We start from the raw sequence: 22,647 nt of genomic DNA, 5'->3' as shown, positions 1-22,647 counted from the left end.
GGCCAGTTGTCATTTATGTAATTGTAAAAGCTCTTTTGTGTCACTGTCTAAAACTGAAAGACAAAGTGTATCTTTGGCTGATGGGTCTGTGACCAAAATTATGGGACAAGGTGACTTGTATTTATCCTGCTTAGGAGAAACTGTAAAAGGTGTGTTGTATGTGCCAAATTTACAATCAAACCTTTTATCTGTGGCACAATTGGCTGCAACAGGGTATATCATAACATTTAAGAAAAATGGTTGTGAGATACGAAAAAATGGGAAATTGTGTGCTACTGGTATGTTAAAAGACTCCTTGTACATTGTGCAAAATGCCAGGAAGCCAAGCTGCAAGGCTGCAGTTGGCAACACACCATATCATGACCAATGTGTACACCTGATGCACAGGAGATTTGGTCATGCTAATTTCAAGTATATAGCACAAATGCCACAGCTGTGTGCTGACCTAAAGATAAAACCCTGTGATAAATACTTAGACTGTGTAGTTTGCAAAGAATGCAAAACACTAAAAGCTCCTGTGAGTAAGCACAGTGACAGAGTTACAACTAGACCTTTGGAAATTGTACACTCTGACATTATTGGTCCTTTTGCTCCAAGTCTTGGACAAGCAAGGTATGCAATGACCATCACTGATGATTTCTCAAGATACACATTTATCTACATCTTAAAACATAAAGATGAGGCATTTGAGAAATTTAAAAGTTTTGTGACATGGGCAAATGGAAAATTCCCTAGGCCTGTATCTGCACTCCAATGTGATAGAGGAGGAGAATACCTTTCTCACAAATTCAGAAGGTTCCTAGTGGAAAAGGGGATAGAACAAATTCTTTCTAACCCGTACACCCCTCTGCAAAATGGTGTTGCTGAAAGAAAGGGCAGAACCTTGCAAAATGCAATGGAATGCATGTTAAAAGATTCTCGATTATGTTTTAAGTACTGGGGAGAGGCAATATCTACTGCCACTTATGTACAGAACAGGTTGTATAACTCTGTGATTCAGGACACTCCATTCCATTTGTTTTATGGTGTGAAACCAAAGGTAAGCCATCTTAGAGTGTTTGGTAGCACTGCATGGGTTCACATTCCAAAACAGCAGAGAAGGAAAGGAGGCCCCACAACAAAGAAAGCCATCTTTGTTGGCTATGAACAAAGCCAGAGGAGCTACAGGTTCATAATGGGAGAGAAATTAATAATTAGCAAAAGTGCTTCTTTTGCTGAACAAAACTGGGGGAGATTAAATTCTAGCTCTCCAGTTGATCTGACCACCACAAGAGAACAGCAAGGACTTGCTGATGGTGATCTTTTGCCTGATGAGGACATTAAACCAGAAAAGCAAACTGAAGATCTGTCTGATGAAACAGATGCTTCTCAGGAAAGTGATAGGAGTCAAAATTTAAGCCCTGTATTACCTCACAGATCTCAGAGGAGTAATAAAGGCGTTCCTCCATCACGTTTTCAGGCTGAAACAGTAAAGGCTTTTCACATATTCACAGAACCTGAGTCTTTAGAACAAGTGAATGCTTTACCACCTGAGATTGCACAAAATTGGCATTCTACCATGCAACAGGAATTAGCATCCTTGAAAGAAAATAAAACATGGAAACTGGTAAGTCTACCTCCCAATGAACGCTGTCTGGGTTGTAGGTGGGTTTTCAAACTGAAAAGGGATGCTGATGGCAAAATCCAAAAATATAAAGCAAGGTTGGTTGCAAAAGGGTTCACTCAAAGGAAAGATTTAGACTTTGACAAGACTTTTGCACCAGTTACTAAAGGTGAATCAATTAGATTACTGTTAAAAGTTGCTGCACTCAAGGGAATGTCAGTTAACCACTATGACATTCAAACTGCATTTCTCTATGGTGATTTAGACCACAGATTATACATGCAGCAACCCCCTGGCTGTGAAAAAGGGGAGAATCTAGTCTGTGAACTGCAGAATTCAATCTATGGGTTAAAACAAGCTGCTAGATCCTGGAACCAAAAAGTAGATGAAAAACTGCAGAATTTTGGTTTTGAAAAAAGGAAAAGCAGATCCCTGTGTATATATGAAGAAGGACAAACAAGGCTGTATGTATCTGTGCATTTATGTTGATGATTTGCTGCTGTTCACATCAACAGAAAAACAAAGGCTTGATTTTGAAGCCTGCATGAAAAGGCATTTCACATTAAAAAGCCTTGGAATTATAACAACCTAGGTTTGGAAAAACACAGGAAGAAGAATGGTAGCTTTCTGTTAAACCAAAGGGGAGATAATGGTAAAGTAATGTGAATGGAAAGACATATAAAGTCAGAGAAGATTGTTTTGCATCTTAATCTATAGTGTAAAAAGGGGAGTGTTGAGGTTTTCCTACTAACGATTAAGACTGCTATTGTATCAAATCATTTTGGCCAGGTGAAGGGGTTGTATTAGATTGTCTCCTCTCACATGCTTCATGCAAAATAGCTTGGGGGGAGGAAACCTGCCCGGACTTGTTCTTACTTCCTTTTTTTTCCTCTGCCGGCAATGTGGGCAAGCAAGGCTTGCTCCAAAGGGAGCTAAGTCCTTTAAATATGTTTTGTTTTTGTTTTGCTTTCTGTAAATAAATTATTTTTATAGAAATGCTTGGTGTGTGACTTTTTTGACCTCTCCTGGGCTAAAGGCTTTCCCAGCATCTGCCAACAGTGCCAACTTTTGGATGCCAATGGTACCTGAAAGGAAGACAGTGCTGAATTTATTATGATCCTTGCCTTCCAAAAGTAAGAATAAATAGGGAAAATGTGAGTATTAGAAACACAAAGAAAAATCCAGTGGAACGCCCAGTTTCCCAATCTTATCAGCCAAGGGTTGCCAGCTCCAACTGAAATAAAACCTGGAGATTTCTCCTTGCCACATGTGTGTGTGTGCGTGCGTGCATGTGCCAGATTTACCTGCCATAAGCCATATCCTACAAAGGCCAGGATCAGGACAAATTTAATTAATTAAACCACACACATGTAAAGGAAAAAATGGAGCTGGGGAAGGGATGGTGGCATGAGAACAGAAGGAAAGAGAACAGGATAGAGATTAGATAAAGCAAGAGATAACCGCACAGAGGAAAAAAAAGAATAGAGAGAGAAGCCCTATTCAGGAATTCCAAAAGGTTTCTGTGTACCAGGCAAACACTCTGTGTGAAGAAACCACTAATGTGCAACCATGTGCACTGGTGCCCAATAATTACGTATAAAAACTATGCTTTTTGGTTTTCTTCCAAATGCATTGATTCAGCCATTCTGGGGATGGTTGATCAGTTTTTAGAAGTAAATCCTCTGGAAATAGTTTGTGATGTTTCAGTTTTATTTCTGGAAAATAAGGATCGGTGCATTCCAAGTGAAAAGTAGAACTCTGTGTTTTGCTCATCCCTGCTACCCACTCATTAAAATCTATTCTTGGCCAATAGAAGATGGCTCTGCCTATCTAGGTTAGTAAGATAGTTGCTTGTTCTTGCAAGAGGAATAACAGAGGCAAGTATATGACTGTTATGCATAGAGTGGACCTACTTTTGACTACACTATAGCTTGCCTTTCATGATCAGAGTACTTTCAAAGCTTGATAGGGCTTTCAAATGTTGGGGATTAGCTATAGTCTGCCAAGAAAACACTGTGAAAGTGGAGTCCCCCCAAAGGGTCAGACATCATTTGGTGCTTGCCCGGGGGACCTTTCACCTTTTTTTTCACTTATATCTGAATTCTGAATCTTGTTGAAATTGAGGACACTTCCACCCAATTCTAACATGCCTACAATTTCTGAATGCATGCTATGTTGCCACAGCTCATGTCTGTGCTCTATCTGAGCAAGAGAGAAGACAATTTGATGGGCTGGAGACAGGGTGGCCAGGTCTGTTCCTTTTTCTCCAGCCAACCAACCAATCAACCCTCCATGATATTCCGAAATCTCTCAGAAAATCCATCTAGTAGCAGCACTAGCAGGTAGAAGAGAAGAATTTGCACCAAGCCAGCAGTATGCTAAGGAAGTCACTGGACTACCTTTGAAGAAGCATGGCTGGCAAATGTGGCTCTAGCCTAGTACTATAGAAAGAGAACATCCATTAATGTGCAAGGATACCTCCAGGAAAAAACAGTGACAAGGCTTTTGTTGACACAGAACTGTAATGGCACTGTTCATGGGACATGGCCAACCCAGGAAGCCTCTCCCAGACAATTTATTTATTTGTTTTATAAATTTATTCACCGCCCATCTCTCCCCAACAGGGGAACTTTGGGTGGCTTACAAATTTATGGGGCTAGCAGCCTAAAAGCAGGGATAACTGGCTCTGACAGTTGGTAGTCATGTTTTAGTCCTCTCTGCCTCTCTGAAGGAGGCCAGGAAGCTATTATTTCTACTAGTACTTCCATTAAAAAAAAATTCTCAGGATACTCCAAGCAGTTCTGGAGATATATAAAACCAAAATCTCCACCTAACAAGGTCTCTTTTAGGGAACCCCCAAGGCTTGTCCCACCCTGGACCTTTTTGTGGTTGTAGGCATCAAACCGAACAGTTAACTCTGAGGTAAGTACCCACACTGGGGTGGGAAGGGGAGATTTCCAGAACCACAGAAAAGTCTGAGTTTGGATGGGGTTAAAACGAATCCCTCAGGGGGTTAAAACAAAACCCTCATTTGGCTGGGTTGACTGGTTCTATCTGGAAGTTCACATGATATGTCAAATCCCCCCATGATCTAATTAAGCATGTTGTGCAACAGGGCCAGAGGATGGGGGATGGAGCTATGACCCTGCCAAGTTAGGGCTCCTAAGGCTGCCAGTTCAAAAGATTATGCAGCCGTTACATCTTTTCCTTCTTGCCACAGATTTTCTGTGGTAAGAAAAAGAAGAGGTGGGGGTGTGAGAAGATACTAGATGAGAACAGTGATATTTCCCCCCGCCCCATCAAATTCAGTGGATGAGGCAGCAGAGTGCTCGTCTTAACTGGAAGCACTTCAAAAATTGATCTTTTCCATTCAGTTTGAAGGATTGGATTCCCTCTCTACAACTAAATGTTTATAAATATGTAATTTAATTGTATGCCATTGTTATCGGAGTTGGTGTCACTTTGTTGTATTGATTTGTCTACAGCTGGTATAGTTTACATGTCATCAAAGAAGCTGCCAAAACAATGCAAATACCTGCTTATGATAGTAAGCAGGAATCTGGCAGAAACTCAGGGGCTTCTTTGTCCTCCAGTGCAACTAAATAATCCTGATTAACCTTCATCAACACTTTCTTTTTCCTCATTTCCACCTGCCAGCATTTTAGGTTAAATTACTTTTAGAGCTTATGTGACACTTAAAGAAATAGTGGCTTAATGATTCAGTATGTTAAAATGTACTCTCCTAATCTGATGTTTTAAGCAGCTATCTGAGGAAGGTTTTTCTAATCCTTTATCAGTTAATTGCACATTTGGTTTGTTTTATTATCTCATACATTATCTCATACAAATCTATACTTTGATAGATTGCTTCTTTGTTTAATATTTAAGCAGGATTTTGAAGTCTTTTTGTACTCATATTTGCACCTGATTTTAAGGAATTGCCCAGTCCCCTGAACCATTTCAAGATGCCTCCTGGTGCCTTTTTTTTTTGGTGGCACTGAAAACACACTTTTCAGACAATGGATACATTTGGAGGTTTCCCATATACTTATGGGATCCTTTCGCCAGGGCTTCCTTACTACTGCATTTGGTATGTTTAGTACATTAAAGGTTTTAGGGCAAAGTAGGAAACATATTGAGCTGACTGGCTCAATGGCTTTCTTTTCTCCAGTGTTGATGCTTTTATGTCAAGGCTGCCTATTCTTCAAATGAAAGAGAAAATGGCTGCGGCTACTGAATGTCAGGGGCTTGCAACAGAATGGTCCAATATCCCCTCAGATATTTCCTTGCTGCAATTTAATCCTGCAGGATTTGCAGGACTACCTGTGTGTCTACACAGTGGAGGGATTCAAGTTTCCAGGCTGTCTGTTTTGGCTATAGCCACTTACTTTCTTCTAGGCCAAACTCTGCACTTTGTTTGGCTACTTTGCAGAGACAGGAATGGCCCCCTCCGTTGAGCCAATGATTGTCATAGTTTGTGCATGTGTGTACACATACACTGTCACACACACACATAATAATTTCATTAAAGTTTACAATTACAAAGATAAAAAACTAATACTAATAGTTTTTCTAATGTCTAATAGAGCTACTTTTAAGAGTAGTCCTGCAACAGTGCAGTGGTTATAACATTTGGGCAGCATATATAATATTGTTAGTTTGCAGACCAAGAGAAATGCTGGGTTTTTAAAACTATGAATATTTTTCATTGTTTAAACTACTTACTTTTCCACTGGGTTTCATCCCCTTTTACTTCAAGTGATTAGAGAGATGGTGAAAGAGTGCACTGTTGGGCTTTAAAAAAAATGACTCAGTGGAAAAATAGGTAGCTCAGAGAGAGAAAAATAATTAAAAAGTCCCCGCTGGGTTGAACCAGCAATATTATATACACGAGGCAAGTGCTGTAACGACTGCACTGCTCTATGACTATTATTAAAACTAGATCTAGAAGACCCTAGAGATCCATTGGGTGGCAAGAAAGGAATTTTTCTTTTAAAGCTGACTGTTGCACTTGCGTATGTTTTGATGCTTTAACTTTGTGTTTATGTGTGAAAGAGTATATGTGTGTGTGTGTATACATACACACAGAGAGTCATAAAAGTATATATGTCCAGTGAAATCCACCAACAGGGAAGAAAGCAATTGGCCATCACTTTCTTGGAATAGAAAGGTGGGAAGGGAATGTCCAAAGGGAAGACAGGATAGCCTACAGCCTGGACTGTGTTGAAAGTCCTGGCAAATCCAGTATGCCTCATTAGCGTGTGAATTAGCATGTAAATTGAGTTGTCCCACAATGCAACTCTGAGGAAGCTGTTTGTTGCCACTCCCTCTTTCCCCCTTCTTCACCCAGGGAGAAGCAAGCATACTGCACTGCTCTCCATTCATCAGGGCCATGTGCTCAGGCCTTGATGAAGGATTTGCCTCTTTCTTCCACACAGCTCTTGGCAACTGTAGGGCTGAGAGTTTAGGGCAAAACTAAGTATTTAGAAAGAAAAGAAGAACAAAGGAACTTCATCTTTTCCACCAAGATGGATGTAACAGAACAAAAAAGAAATAAAGTCAGTAAGATTCTTTTACTTATCTTAACCTAATCTGTCTAAGCATGTGATTCTTTATGCTTGGGAGGGCTGAATGTGTAAGATCAATAACCTGTGTTTCTCTGGCATGCTCACTGAAGCTATCTAAGATAATTTTCTTTTTTCTGTGCTTGCTTCTCAGTTGTGTTATAAGCTCTGCTCCATTTTAGTGCTTCTAGCAGGCCACTAAATTGGCTTCGGACCGAACACCTTGCAGGCTGTTGCTGAAGTGTTTCAGTCCAGATTTTCTTAAGCCAATGTAGACTCAAGCCATCGTGAGCACAACAGAGAAGCATTTTAAGCGGGTAAGTGTGAATATGGCTTGCGACAGCAGTTTTGCCTTGCTGCAAGAGACCTATTATTTCTAATAAAATGAGGCCTATTTGCTAATTAGAGAACAACCTACTTGAGAAAAAGATGCAGAAGGAATCAACCGTGGAACCCACAGACAAAGAGGAAATATTGCAGCAATAACAGCAACACAACGTCTGCTGCTTAATGAAGCACTGTTTTTGTATGGGGAGGTTCTGTTTAACTGTCACCATTTATTGCTGTTGTATGGATTTAGTTTCTACGAAGTTGTCTTATCCTTTCTAAAAGTATATGTTGTACTACGCAAGCCTTGCCTAACCTGTACCTTCCACATGCTGGGGGCTACAGTTTCCATCCTAAACATTTGGGAGTCACCCAGCTAGGGATATCTGCTTTAGCCCTATGGTGATAGTGAATCACTTTATGTATCCTAGTGAAATAGCAGCATATCATTTTACTATTACTGCAAATTAATTACTGCAAATTAATCTGACATTAAAGCACCCAAGACTTTGAACTGCAACTTGCAGGCACTCAGCCAGCAAGATGCTAGACCAGGTTGGCAGGGAATTCTGGGAGCAGCTGTCCCTTCACGCCTGGAGGGAGCCAGGTTGAAGAAAGTTGAGTTAGTAGCAAGAGAGATGGGGGAAAATGTTCAAGTGCTACTCATTCTCTGCAAACCATTAAGAAAAAAAAAACATAAGGATGGAATTACATGCTATGTTAAAAACATGGCAGCCATTAAAACTGGTAAGTGTGCATTTAATTTCCTCTGCTCTTTCCATAACACGCAAAGCAACTTACTCAGGCCTTCCCATCATAATGGTATGTATTTTGCCAAATCTCTGTTCCACATCACTGACTAGCAAGAGGGAGCAGATAAATACATAACAGTGAGGCAAATGACATGAGCAGGGCAGTCTTCCTCAACCTGGTATGTCCAGATGTGTTGACTTATAGCTCATAAAATTCTCAGGCACATCTGGATAGCACCTGGTTGATAAAGGCTGCCTTGGAGAGGAGGGGAAAATTCCACAATTCAAGTGTATTCCACCAGGAGTTTTATGACCTCTTTTCTCCCTTGCAGAGATTTTTAAAAATATGAGGGAGTTTTGGAGGTGTACTGGAATCACAAAACTTGATACCAAAAACCTAAACAATGCAGTCCCAAAGAACAGGGTTATTTAAAAAAAAATAAGGCCATACCCACTGAAAGAAACATGAGCTACACAACAGAATGGAGGCACCTGCAGAAGTATTAAGCCCAGTGGTGCAGGAAATAATTGTATGCCCTGGATTTCATGGTGTTACAGGAGAAGGGCTCTCAATGTCCACATGCACAAATTCAGCTATGAAAACACAACCAACATTTCTGCTCTCCTCTTCTGTGCTTTACAACTGCTTCTACATTCCCGATATGTTAGATCAGGAAAATACAACCTATGTTGCTAAGCCCGGGGTTTTTTTAAAACAAAAAACTTCTAAATGTGCATAGTTTCCCACAGCAGCCTCAGGACCACATGAATAAAATGCAGGTTACCTTTCTGGCCTTCAAGCTGAATCACCATTTCTTTGTAGTAGAGGATTATATGTTTTTAAAGTTAAAAATGATAACCTGTATACCTGTAACTGTGTACTGTACGTGTCCAGCTGGCTACCTCCAACTACAAGAATCTTTTGTTCAAAGAAAAGGTAATGTTCAGAGGGGGATAATATCAGCGTCACTATGCTGGCATCAAGCCAAGGGTTTAACTGAGTCGTTTGGCCACTGCCATGTTCACCAGCAGACCACCTGGTGTTTTTTTAAGGGCCCAGGGCTCCAACCTAAACATTTAAATATTGAGCTGAACCACTGCAGTAAACCTTTTTGAAAACTTGGAAATGGGTTCCTTGGTCTGAAGTGCACTGACTAGTTGGACAGATTTTACTTACAAACATACACAAATAAAGAGGAAAAAAGAACACAACAATAACCCAGTATTGATGCAGCTCAGCTGTGGTCTTTTGCTACACCCCCAAGCCCTAAATCTGCATTGTTTGTCTTACAGCTTGCCAATGCTTCACTTCACTGAATGGCTGCCCTAAGAAGAAAAGGAAGAAATTAACTCACATACTGGTTTGATTTTGCACTTTGTGTCCCCTCCCTTTAAGACTAAGAATTGCTATGACAGTTATTTAAAGAGCAAAAAACACCTCCTCCTATACTCCTGGCCATCTTCCCTTTCACTTCCACCTGGGAAGAAATCCAGCTGTCTTTTCCAGCAAGTGCTTTCATTCAAAGGAGGCAAGCCAAATCCTTCTCTTGGATGCTTCTTCAGCCTCACAATCCAGCAGCAGCCACCGCTGCCGCAATGCTGGCTTGTGTTTGGTGAGTTCTTGCAGCTCTGGCCCCTATTTTGCCAGTGGAATCTCTAATCAGGTGTCCATTTCCAGGGCTGAGGCCAGTTGGATTTGAGTTCTAGGGACAGCTTTGATTCAGTTGTGTGCATAGGAAACTTGCTAGGGAAGGAGCAATTTTGCTTGCTTGAGCATAGCCTTGGCATCTGCAGCATTTCTGTGCATCCTGAATTTGAACTTGGAGCTCAAGTTTCCATTGCTCTTGCTTTATCCTTTTTTTTTTATTCCCTTTTTTCTGAAAGAGAGCAAGTCAGCTGGCACTGATCCAGGTGGAACCTTAGGTAAAGGTAAAGGTTTCCCTTGACATTAAGTCCAGTCATGTCTGACTCTAGGGGGCAGCGCTCATCTCCGTTTCAAAGCCAAAGAGCCGGCATTTGTCCGTAGACACTTCCATGGTCATGTGGCCGGCATGACTACACGGAACGCTGTTACCTGCCTGCCGAAGCGGTACCTATTAATCTACTCACATTGGCATGTTTTTGAACTGTTAGGTGGGCAGGAGCTGGGACTAGCAACGGGAGCTCACCCCATCACGCAGATTCGAACCGCCGACCTTCCAATCGGCAAACTCAGCAGCTCAGCGGTTTAACCTGCAGCGCCACCGCGTCCCTAGGTGGAACCTTAGGTACTAACTTAAAAATTCTTTTTCCTTAGAAGCAATGTGTCTCTACGTAGATGCCACACACACTTTAATGGGCTACTGTTTCATGTGTATACTAGCTAAGGGTTACTGTGTGTACTGTATACCTCTTAAGAAATATTTAAATGGCTGGGTTTGCATGATATATTGACTAGCTGATCACATTTTAGCGAAGTATTTGTGCTAACCTGGCCCATATGGTTAGATTATATTCTAGTGTGTTGTATGACTCAGGAAATTGGGTAAATTAAGAAAAAGGTGGTTAAGGTCGTCATGATTAAGTGTATCATGCAAACCTAGCCAACTCCTTCTAGGCTGTTCCAACTTTTTTTTTTTCTTCTAGTGATTGACTATTCACAAGGGTTGACCTGAATCTGGAAAACAAAGCAACCATTCTCATTTTGTATTTGATTTACCAAAAGAGCCATCTGGAACTGGCAGCAATAGTAAACAAGACCCTTACCTCAACAGTACATCATGTCTATACACAGAATCTAGCCTGAGCAACTCTTTCTCCCATCATCAGTTGAAGGGGATCTCTAGCTGCAGGGTTGCAAAGAATGGCTTACCAAGTGGGCATTTATGCTTCACCAAAGAAAGAAGCCCAAAAAAACACAGAGCACAGATCTCCAAAAGCTAATTGTATTGGTAGACAGAAATTTTTTTAAATGCTATAATTGAAATAAAAACATACCATAGTGGGGAAGGCTTTGGGCCAGGTAACGCGGGTGCCAGCTCAGTCAACCTATCTCAGTCCTAAGTGAGTCCTTCCTCTCTCCCTTCTTATGGACCTTTCTCTTATCTTTACTGAGCAGCATCCCAAACAGGCAGTGGTATGCTAATAAATGTGCAACAACTGGCTATGCAGGCCCCACTGCCGCTGTCACACCACACCACAAGCCACCAAACAGCTGATCAGTTCATTAGGAATCATGGCTTGACTCTACTTCAGCCAGCTCACAAAACTGAAAATTTAACAATTGGCTCTCACAAGCTGGTGCAAACTGGCTCCAGCACACCACAGCGAACAGGGGACCATTTCAATTGGGGCTTCCCTCTGTAAATCAACACACACCCATCTCAGTCTAAGACAGCCAAGAACCAGCTCATAGTTCAAAGGCTAAGGTCAATTTCTCCAGTGGGTAGACTTGTCCAGAACATTATTCTATGTAATAAGAAAGTACACAATACAGCTAAGTTCCATCTACAGATTTTCATCTAAACTTTTCATCCATTCTACTCAGTTTATCATTTTGCACATCCAGGTGATCTTCTAATGACAAAGGTTTGTTCCTTTTTTTTTTTCTTGTTGATGTTCATTGTTGTTTTATGCTGCCCAGAGTCACATTAGTTCAGTTAGGCAGCCATATAAATGCTTGCAATAAATAGATAGATAAAATCAATAAGAAAAAGAGAATTGCATGATAAAGAAAAGAAGCAGGAACTGAAAGATTCCTTTCTACTAGTAACTGCAAACTAAGAACTATATTCAGTATATATTTTGTGAACTTCAATAAGTTAATGCTCCTTATTTGAAATTTGGAGGCCAGTTTTCCATGTTTATTCTGGTGTCAGGAGATTGAATCACCATCTTCCCTAAATGCTAGTGAGACTTCTTCCTTTCTAACTGGAAAGATGATTTTGTAGATGATTTTGGCAATTTCTTACTTCTAAGATTGTGAAGATTTAAGAGGAGCTGGAATTGTTGCAAAGCCATTTGGCCTTGCTCATTATCCCTGGTCTTACTGTCAATTTCATATACTTTCTGTCTCTTTCCTACTTTCCTTTATTTGTTCCATTTTTCTCATCTTTTTTTCACTTGGCTGAATAAGTTGTCAACAGACAAGTCACCAGACTCCCCATGTGCTACACTTTTCTACAGCTTTTCCTGCTTCCTTTTTTTTTTCTTACCAATCCTTGAGAGGATTGCTGTCTCTCAACCTCTCCCTCATTTCCTGACAAAAGGAAGAAGACAGAACGCCTTCTGCTGGATTCCTGTATGGAACTTTACACTGTGATGACTCATATTTTAAATATGTTAGTGGTCAAGGCCAACCATTTGTCATCTGTGATTGTTCTTATATCTTTCAATAGCCTTTGAGACCTTTGACCACCAGATTTTGTTAACCCACCTTAGTTTCCTTACACAGCACTTTTCTGGTTTCATCTGTATTTTGGGGTTGCACATTTTCCGTTGACTGGAACGGTTATACTTGTTCTATTCTGTTACCCATGGGCATTCCTTGGGTTAAGCTTTGCCCTCCCCTTTTTGTTCACCCTTTATACTCCTCCCTGGGATCCTTAATAATTTTTTAGTTTCAGTATCACAATTATGATAGCTAGGAATACAGCCCTGCCCTTGTTTTAGATGCAAGGTGTGGAAATGTTTGTTAGCTTGACCCTCATCTCAGCCTGGACATCATCACACCACCTTAAACTCAACATGGACAAGCCAGAAGTTGTTGCTCTTTACCCTGATCACTTTGCTAATCTGTTGATTACTCCTTCCTTTTGTTTCCAGGTCAGTTGTCAGTTGCCTGGATCTATGATGATCAGGGATCTGGGGGTTCTGGTGGACAATAAACTCACCATAATACAATTCATAGAGAAGGGAGAAATCCTTGTAATATCCAGCTTAAGAAAGCATGCCAGATCTGTTGGTTCTTGATCCCTGAGAATTCAAAGCAGGTACTTCATGTCCTGATTATTACTACTACAGCAGTTTGTTGCTTGGGCCTCCTGGTTGTCCTTCTTGCCTCTTGTTCAGCAACAAAAAAAACACTCTGAGATTTGTTTTGTAACTCTCCATTTTTCTCGAACTTCTCTCTTGATGTGGTCTCCGTATTGGCTTCTGTTAGCCATGTTACTGATTTAGACTCCTTGTCTTGACATTCTCGCCTTTCAGTCAGGTATTCCAGCATATCTTCATGATAGATTAATTTCTCATAGCCTGGGGGACGATATGGCCTAGGGCTTATTGTTGGTTGTGTTCACTGTCTTCAGGCTTGCGCGGATCTGGCATTGGTTCTGTAAAAGTGACTGCTTTGAACCATTTGATTAGTAACAATAGCAGCAACAGTAGTAGTAATAGTAACAATTTATTATGTCTTGGACTAAAATATAAACAATACAAGCTATAAATGTGAATTAGAAATTGACTTAGTAACATTGTTAAAAGGGTGAAAGTGGTGTTATTTGATGTTCCACTCTAGCGGACATCCTATGGCTCTTTTGCTGCAATCTGCCAATATGATTGGGTCATGTTTTCTTCCTTCATGAAACTAGTGCAAATGGGAAAATTTGAAATGGGTTTATACACACACAGACATACACACACCCCTTGCTGCTTGCCTTTTTTTAAAAATTGGAATATATGGTATCTAATTGATATCTAGTTGAATTTATTGTGCCAGTTGGACCTTAGCTTATGTAAGTATGTTTGTTGTGTTGTTGTACTGAGAAATAATTCTATTTTCACTGTATAGTGTATTTTAGTTTGCATATGACACATAATAACTTGCATGTTTTGTAATGTACTTAATTATAGGCAAGAAATGAAATTACTATTGTTTGCTGGCTTGGGATTCCTGAATATAAGTGGAATTCCCATTTGATGTCAGAAATCTTGCAGTTTTGAGGCTTAATATAGCATTTTTTTCCCTTGCCATAGGGTTTTGGTTTTAATAGGCTGGTGGGATTGTCTGATTGGAAGCAGATGTTCTTCCACTTCAGAACTGCTGTGAATCCAGGTAGTGTATTCATTTAGGCCATGGGGCCGGAGGAGGAATTACTTCCAAATCATATATACTTAATTGTTATAGACTGTTTTTCCAGGTATTTAGATATTTTGAACATAGCTGATCTTACAAAATTGATTGCCTTTGGTTGCTTACAAAATGTAATGTTTAGATGAGGCTATCCTGAGGAAAGCCATAACAGATAACGCTCCCAATTCACTGGGAAAATGTTTCTACAGTTTACAGGAGTATGCTTTATAACAAGTCCCCACTTCCACAAGCCAATTAAGAAGCAGAGAATTCAAGAGAATTCAAATTGCAAAGTGAATCCTAGCAGAGAGAGAGCTTATTCTTAGCTCTATTAAGTTGTATATCAACTCCCATCAATGCCATTAAGTATAGCCTAGCACAATTAATTATCAGTTGACTGCTAGAAATCCTGGCTTGATTTCAACAAAGTTGGTGGATCAGATGCAAAAACAACCTTAATGTTCCACTTTAATAACCATAATCCAGTGCATACTTTGCCAGAATTGCATCCTGGATCCTAAGTGTGAGTTAAAATCAAGGACCAGAAGGATGATCATAATCAGCAACTGTGCAGGAAGAATGCCAGACATCTAGATCCAGCGTGTCAAGGAATAGTACAGAGGAACAATTTGGAAGAAAAGAAGATGCTTCCAGCTGGTTCTAGAGAAGAAACCCACCCACCCTGCAAGCATGGGAACTTCCAAAAACAGTGTGAAGCATGACAAAGTTGCCAATAGGCCCAAACCCCCAAGATGAGAAAATAAACATACACATACAGAGTTTTCTTAGGAGCTAGATTCTTTCCTCATACCTTCAGACAAATCTTTAGAATTTACTCTGATTACAGTCCCCCCCAAGCCTCTTCATGATTAAAAGCAGCTGGTAGAGAAATACGAACAATGACTTTTTCTCCTTTTCTCCTTTTCTCCTTTTTACTCTGTTTTCCTGTCATTCTCTTTGATCTCTAGCGTAGCCCTCAAATCTCTGTGCCCACCTTCCCTTCAATTATGAAGTCTGTGTGTGTGTTGGAGGGCTAGGAGATATATTTGTTTTTCCCATTAGATTTTTATAACCGTTCACTCTTTTCTTGCCAAACTTTGGATTTCTGCCTAGGCTAAGAGGGTATGCAGTGGGGGGGGGGGGGGCTTTCTCCTAAGTCTTTCAGATCTAACCATCTGTTATTATAAAAAAAAAAAATTAAGGCCCATCCTAAGGGGCTGTTTTCTTTCATTGCAAATGGGATTGTAGCTGAATTGCTTTTGAGGCCAGCATCTCTCCCCCCAGCCCCACCATTGCAAAACCAAAAGCTACTCTTAGGGGCAAAGTTCAGTATATTCGGCTCCCAGTGCTCAAATGTCAAACAAATGCAGGCCATGCTTTTCCTTCTCCAATCTGATATCCTCCAGATGGGATAAAGTACAGCTTAGGCTGCCTAGCCATGTGGGGTAGAGCATAACAAAGGGACTGTTCCAACCCAGCACCAAGCTAGGAAAGGCTGTTTGAAAGTTCTGTCCAAAATGTAAGGCCCTGCAAGCAGTGCCTAGGGCAGTGTTTCTCAGCCTTGGCAGCTTTAAGACATGTGGACTTCAACTCCCAGAATTCCCACACCATCATGAAGACTGAGGAATTCTGGGAATTTAAGTCCACACGTCTTAAAGCTGCCAAGGTTGAGAAACATTGGGCTAGGGATATGAAGTAAAAAAAGTTTTTAAAAAAGTATGTATCCCCAAGAGCGCTATGGATATGTCAAGCCTCATTTTTTATTTCAATTCTATTTGTCTTTGCATTATATTTGCTTCCTGTAATATAACCCAGCATCAGTTAATGTCACTTGCATTCCTTTGCCAACATTGTCTCTGCCTCCCTTAGCAGTAGTTTCAACCAGTCTCTGTGTGTGTCATATTTTCAACAAATAGTCACATGTTTTGCAACATAGGCTGTGCCCCTACAGCATATAAGCTAAGGGTTCTTGGAAGAGAAGAGTCTGTAGCATTCTATAGAAGCAAATTGGTCTCTTTATTCCCATAGGAAGAGATGGATTGGGCTGGAAACAGGACAATATTAAACTGTACCTGTTTTCCTGCACTGAAACCATGCCAGTTGTTTTCAATTATTATTTTAGTGGGCTCAAAACTTTTTTCTTTTTTAAAGCACAGTGGCATAGCCTACATCAGGGTTTTTCAAACTTGGTCACTTTAAGAAGTGTGGACTTCAACTCCCAGAATTCCCCAGTCTTCATGCTGGCTGGAGAATTCTGGGAGTTGACATCCATACTTCTTAGAGTCCATTTCCAGGCCTAATTTAAGGTTTTGGTGGTGACATTTAACTCCCTGGACAGCTTACGGTCGGACTATCTGAAGAAAACCTCAACCCTTATGCTTCTGTCACCTTGAGAGTGTTAGATATAAAAATAATGAAACCCCGGACCAGAGATCTCTGAAAAGGAACCTACTTTATTTGAGCGGTTTGCAAAGTGCGGTGGGCACCTCGACCAGGCTACGCAGAGTCTGATCGAAAGGAGAGATGCCACACCCGAAATTACAAATACACACTTTCTTATACCTTTCCCTGTCCCCCCCCCCTTTTCTGGCCTGTTTCCCCATTGGCTGGGTACTTCCAGATGCACAATCTTCCGACCGCCTCATTCCCTGGACCCCTCTATCTTATTTTGCTTACGCTTGTAAAAGCCTTATTTTGAAACATTTTAAACATTCCAAGGTTTTCACACATTGAAATCTTTATAGGACAATATCTCATATGGTGACATTTACTCTATCTCCTTGTTTAGCACATCCTGGAGGAGCCTCCGTTTGATGTTGTTCTTATCACACATTTGGTATATGTCTCGTCTGTTGGTCAGTGTTAGGCTACAAGACATCTGAAGGCTAAGCTTTTAATTACTTAGAGGCCCATTGCTTCCCTTTGTTTCTTTTGGAAGCGTTCCAAGTTGTTACCTTATTTGTAAGCATGCCAGTCTCCACCTCATCATTCCAAGGCTTTTACACATTTAAATCTTTACCTGTGTTAGTTCTTATCATTTGATGAGTTTTCCCCACTATCTCCTCCATGTTGGTTTAAGTATTTAACATTGTGTTGCTCGCTAGCTTGAACTTATTTACACATATTGCTTCCCCTTTGCTCCTTTGCTATTAGCTAATATTAGTATTTACACCTTAAAATCTCCCCCAACCACGATCTATATGATATTGCCTTATATGGCTATATATATATAGATCTTCCTTATTTCTTTACAAATTGTATTTTTCCATATCTTACAGGAGGCCATCCTGTCCAAGGAAGAGGGTCTTTTTGTTTGCATGGCCAACTTAACAGAATACCATCACCAGATAGGTATGCTTGGCACCCATATTCAAGTCTTTCTTAGACCCCGGGCATCACTCTTTTCTCTTGCCCTTCTATAGCTTTCTACTCAGTTTAAGTCCCCATTCTAGATGGGACTATTGAACTGAGTATATGTTTATTAATTTCCTGGGCTACCTATTTATTATTTGAGCATGATCACTTCCATTAGGTCATTGCTTTTTAAACATGTTTTTTAGAAATTGTGTAATCCAACAAGCGAATTTAAATTATTGAGCAGATTAGAAATAAAATAAATAGATAAATGCTAGTCAACCAGAAACTGGCCATCAAGGCAAGGAAGGCGACATGACTTGTCTTGCTTATTCCTGCCTTAAATCAATTTAAGGCCATCCAGGCAGACTTCTCCACAATTCTGAACTGTGTTGTTTGTTCTCAATTGTATATTAATCTTTAAAATCCTCTGAATCAGTGTGTGTATCTGAATCCAGAATTTTCTAGCTTTTTTACACATCCACCGAACAGGATAAAATGTCCCTTCTTGTTGTTCACATTTCCAACATAAATTTGAAGTGCCTTTATACATTCTAGACATTTTCTCTGGTGACATACACCAACTGTACATCATTTTATAAAAATTCTCTTTAAGATTCTAACCTAATGTAAATTTCAGTCCTTTCAACCACATTATTTTCCCATTGTTCCATCTGTATATTATAACCAAAAATTTTAGCCCACCAAAATTTTTAGGTTTTTCTTTTGGAATTGATGGACAAACAGCTGGAAAAAAATCACAGAACTTTGTTTTTATATGTGACTACTGCAGCAAGATTATTATATGCACAAATATAGAAAGATTCGGCATTACCCACAATGGAGGAATGGTTGGTGAAGATGATGGAACTTGCTGAGATGGCTAAATTGACTTCTTTGATCAGAAAAAAGATAATATCTATGCTTATTGCTGGGTAGAAACCCCTTATGGACTTTTTGTGTAAAACAGAAAAAATGAACGTATGATTTATGATTTTGATGATTAGACAGGATAGATTACAAAAAGAATAGAGTTATGTTGTAACCATAGAGTAAGAGGTAAATTTATAATTGTACATATAACTGCTGTAAAGAAGATTGGAAGCTACTTCTTTGTATCTTTTTTCTTTCTTTTCTATTTTTCTTTTATTTTTTTCCCTTTTTTGCACTTTTAGTTTTCTCTTTGATTTCTTTCTTTTCTTTTTCTTTCTTTATATTAGTTTGTATGAATGAATGAATATCTTTATTATGGTCTTTGACCAGCCTCTACAATAAAAGAAAATAGTTTAATCCAACTGTTGTCAGGAAAAAGAATAAAACAGTGAAACAATATGTCTAATTAAAAGTTTTCCAAAATTGTATAACCTGATAAAAATATTTGGCCACCTGGTGTGTGAGTGTAGAGTCAGCATCCCTTAAAAAGAAATAAACGTAAAATCTATCAGTATGACCCTCAAGTTTAGAGAAGATTGGGGAGATCAGAGATCAGATCATTAGTTTGTATTCGTTTTTTTATCTTCCTTTTTAAAAAATATTTAATAAAAATTATATTTAAAAATATGGGTTTTTGTTTTTTGTCTTTTTAAAAGTAAAGTTGTTACTTTCCTCCATGAAAATAACAGGAATGTCATACTGGATCAGAACAACAGAAAGGGGAAGGACGCAAAAGGCTTAAGGTCTCATCAGGGACCTGATCCAGATCACATCTCCACACCTAACTTTTGTTGGAAGTTCTGGCAAATCCAGCATGCCTCATTTGCATGTGAATTAACATGAAAATTAAGTTGTCCCACAATGCAACTGAGGAAGCTGTTTGTTGCCACTCCTGCTTCCTCTTTCTCTCTTCCTTCTTCTCCACCAGAAGCAAGCACATGGGTGTGTACTGCTCTCCTCCATTCTGGGCACCATGTGGTGGGCCTGGAATTCCCCTTTCGTCAGCTGAGCTCTTGGCAGCTGTAGGGCTGAGAGTTTAGGGCAAAACTAAGTATTTAGAAAGGAAAGAAGAACAAAGGAACTTCATCTTTTTCACCAAGATGGATGTAGCAGAAGCAACAATAAAGTCAGTAAGAAATTATTTTACTTATCTCAACCTAATGTCTCTAAGCATGTGATTCTTTATGGTTGGGAGGGCTGAATGTGTAAGAGCAATAACCTGTGTTTCTCTGGCATGCTCACTGAAGCTATTTAAAGATAATTCTTTTTCTGTGCTAGCTTCTCAGCTGTGTTATAAGTTCTGCTCCATTTCAGTGGTTCTAGCAGGCCACTGAATTAGCTTCAACTTTAACTATTCCATAGGCAGTCAGGCAGTTGCTTGCAGATGGCACCTCTCTTCTTAATTCCATCTGGATTCCACCATGTTGTGGAAAGGAAAATGTTAGTCCACTCAGATTTCTTCATTGGTCCATATTGAGTCTCTGGAGTGAATGTAACCATCGTTAGAACAAAAGGTGGTTTCCCATCCTTTTACCCTGGAGAAACATTTTCTGTAGACTGGAATTCTGGCAAGCAGGAAAGAATCTGGAATGGTAGCATTGCTCTAATTAAAAACAGAATCAAAGACGACTAGGGATTTTTCATGCTTTCCAGACTATGGCAGAGGCCTCCATAAATTAAATGAGAGCTGGAACGGCTTAATCAAAACTGGCCAACAGTCCCCTGCATCTAGATCAGCTGATTGATTAACCTGCTTACAATTGCACAATCTGACAGTGCTTTTCAGTTAAGGAGCAACTGTATTCCAACAAACTATTTTTAAACACATTTCACAGATAAATTTGACTGATAATCCAAGGAGGCTAAATATGCATACGTGTACCCACACAACTGACGTCTTTGGAGGTTTCGCTACAATGGCTTTGAGAAAGCAGTTTGTCCCTGGTTGTCAGAGGTGCTCCAGGATATGCAGCTACAAAGAGCATTCTCTGGGTGTGATTGATGGTTTCCTAATTAGAAAGAGGTGGAAAGAGAATCTTTGCACATGGGAAACCAGCACGTCACAGAGACAGACTGTTTACCTTGTTAGACAGGCTGGGTCTTGCTAAGCTATGACGATACGCTGAATAAGTCACAGTGAATAGATTCACACCGCATGCCAACCATAAACCATGAATGAGAAACCCCACAAGCTGAAATGAAATGAGCCACTGATTTTGTAAGCACAGAGGGGAGTTTTATCTGTTTTTTTGGCCCTATAGTGGAGTACTCAAATATGCAGCCTCCACTGGATGTTTAACATAATGCAGAGCAGGAAAATCTGTTCCAGAATTAAGCTGAATGTATAAACCAAACTTAATGCAACTGTCTACTCACCTATATCCTCTTGTATAGGGATTCTGAAGCATCTCTCCTGAGAAGTTCAGATTTTGTTCCTAGGCAACACATTAAATTCCCCATGCATGTATTAAACTTACAGTTCTCGAGTCATGCTTCAGGCTTTTTCCCCCTTCCAAACTCTCATCTGCAGTGGGTTTTTGAATGACCAGAATTCTCAGATTATTTCATCCATTTTCAGCTTTATAGAACAAAAAAGCAACTGAGAACTTCTGTGGTTTCCCTACTTCTTTGTTGCTTTCCTTCTTTCTCTCTGTCTCCCCCCCTCTTCCATCATTTCCATCTGTATTTTGTTCTCTCTGAAAGCCACATCTGGTATTGGGGTACAGGAGAGGGGCAGTGATGAAAATGAAGTCAGTCACTAGCGAAAGGCTGCAGATGGAAGTCAAAACCAGTTCCTCAGGACAGCTAAGCTCCATGCTGCTGCCAGGTAAATCTGAAAAACTAGATTCACTCAAATATGAAATCTGCAAATTTATGGCAGGAACTAGATCAGCGGTTCTCTCAAAGATGAAAGCAGGGACCTTCTACTGAGACAGGAAATAGGAGTTGGGTGTCTTTCCAGCATTCCTCATTGGGCTCATCTGCACTGCCAGATTGTTCCATCACCAACACAGACCAACAACTGTTTCTGGAAGACAGGAACGGACACCGTTGCCCTGTCCTCACTTTCCATCCACTGTGAATATGACCCCTGGGCACATTTTTCTGCTCCACTTTCAAAGGAGTGTTTTCCTGCTTCTGTCACTCAAGTGCTGCTAATTGGTTGGCGTGGTACACTTTACTTTCTTCTGTGCTACCCTCTTCACTTTGATCTCTTACTGTGCCTCCTCACCACATTTTCCCTGCCTTTCCTGAATAACATTTTGTTAGAGCAGGTCTTCCCTACCAGGATAATGTTTTAAATACTTGCCTTGCATGTAGCAGGGTTTTTTTAATTATTATTTTTATTTCCCTGAGCTATCTACTTTTCTATAGGGCTATTGTTGTTTTTAATGCCCACCAGTACACCATTTCATCATTTTACTAGTCACTTGAGGGAAATGGTGTTCCATTGGACTTATTTAATAGAAGAAAAACAAGCCCACTGGAAAGTAGGTAGCTCAGGGGGAAAAAAATAGTAATTTGGGCAAGGTAGGAGTCAGCCAGGTTTTGAATCAGGAATGTTCCTCATGCATTGAAGCAAGGGAGCAAGAAGTGAGCTCCTTCCTTAACTAGTGCTTCAAGGGAAGGGCAATACTGCCTGCAATGTTTCTTCATGCTTGTCACCTGAAACATGAGCTATTTTTGGATGTGGGCTTAGCACTCTTTCAAAAGATCATCAAAAAAATCAAGTTTAGAAATTGCCCATCTGACAATGACCATAACTCAGGTAATCTGAAAAAGTGGTTAAATCCTCCATCTCAAAAACCCACATACATTTGTAGAATCTCACACCACTTCCTATTATGAAGGCTTTTCCTGCTGGCTGGTGATCCTTAGCAGGAAATGGAAGAAAAAAAAATAAGGGGAATCTACCAATCCCTTCCCTTAATTTATCTCATATTAAAATTGCAAGGTCAGTACCACTTTCTACATTTCTTGCCCGTGGGATTCAGCGATTAAATCAGTGTAACTTACGTCAGCATGCTTTTGTGTCAACTCAAGGACTAGTGAATCACACATTAT

The sequence above is a fragment of the Candoia aspera genome, chromosome 3 (assembly GCF_035149785.1).
Source record: "Candoia aspera isolate rCanAsp1 chromosome 3, rCanAsp1.hap2, whole genome shotgun sequence".
NCBI lineage: Eukaryota > Metazoa > Chordata > Lepidosauria > Squamata > Boidae > Candoia > Candoia aspera.
This window is presented reverse-complemented; position numbering follows the sequence as displayed.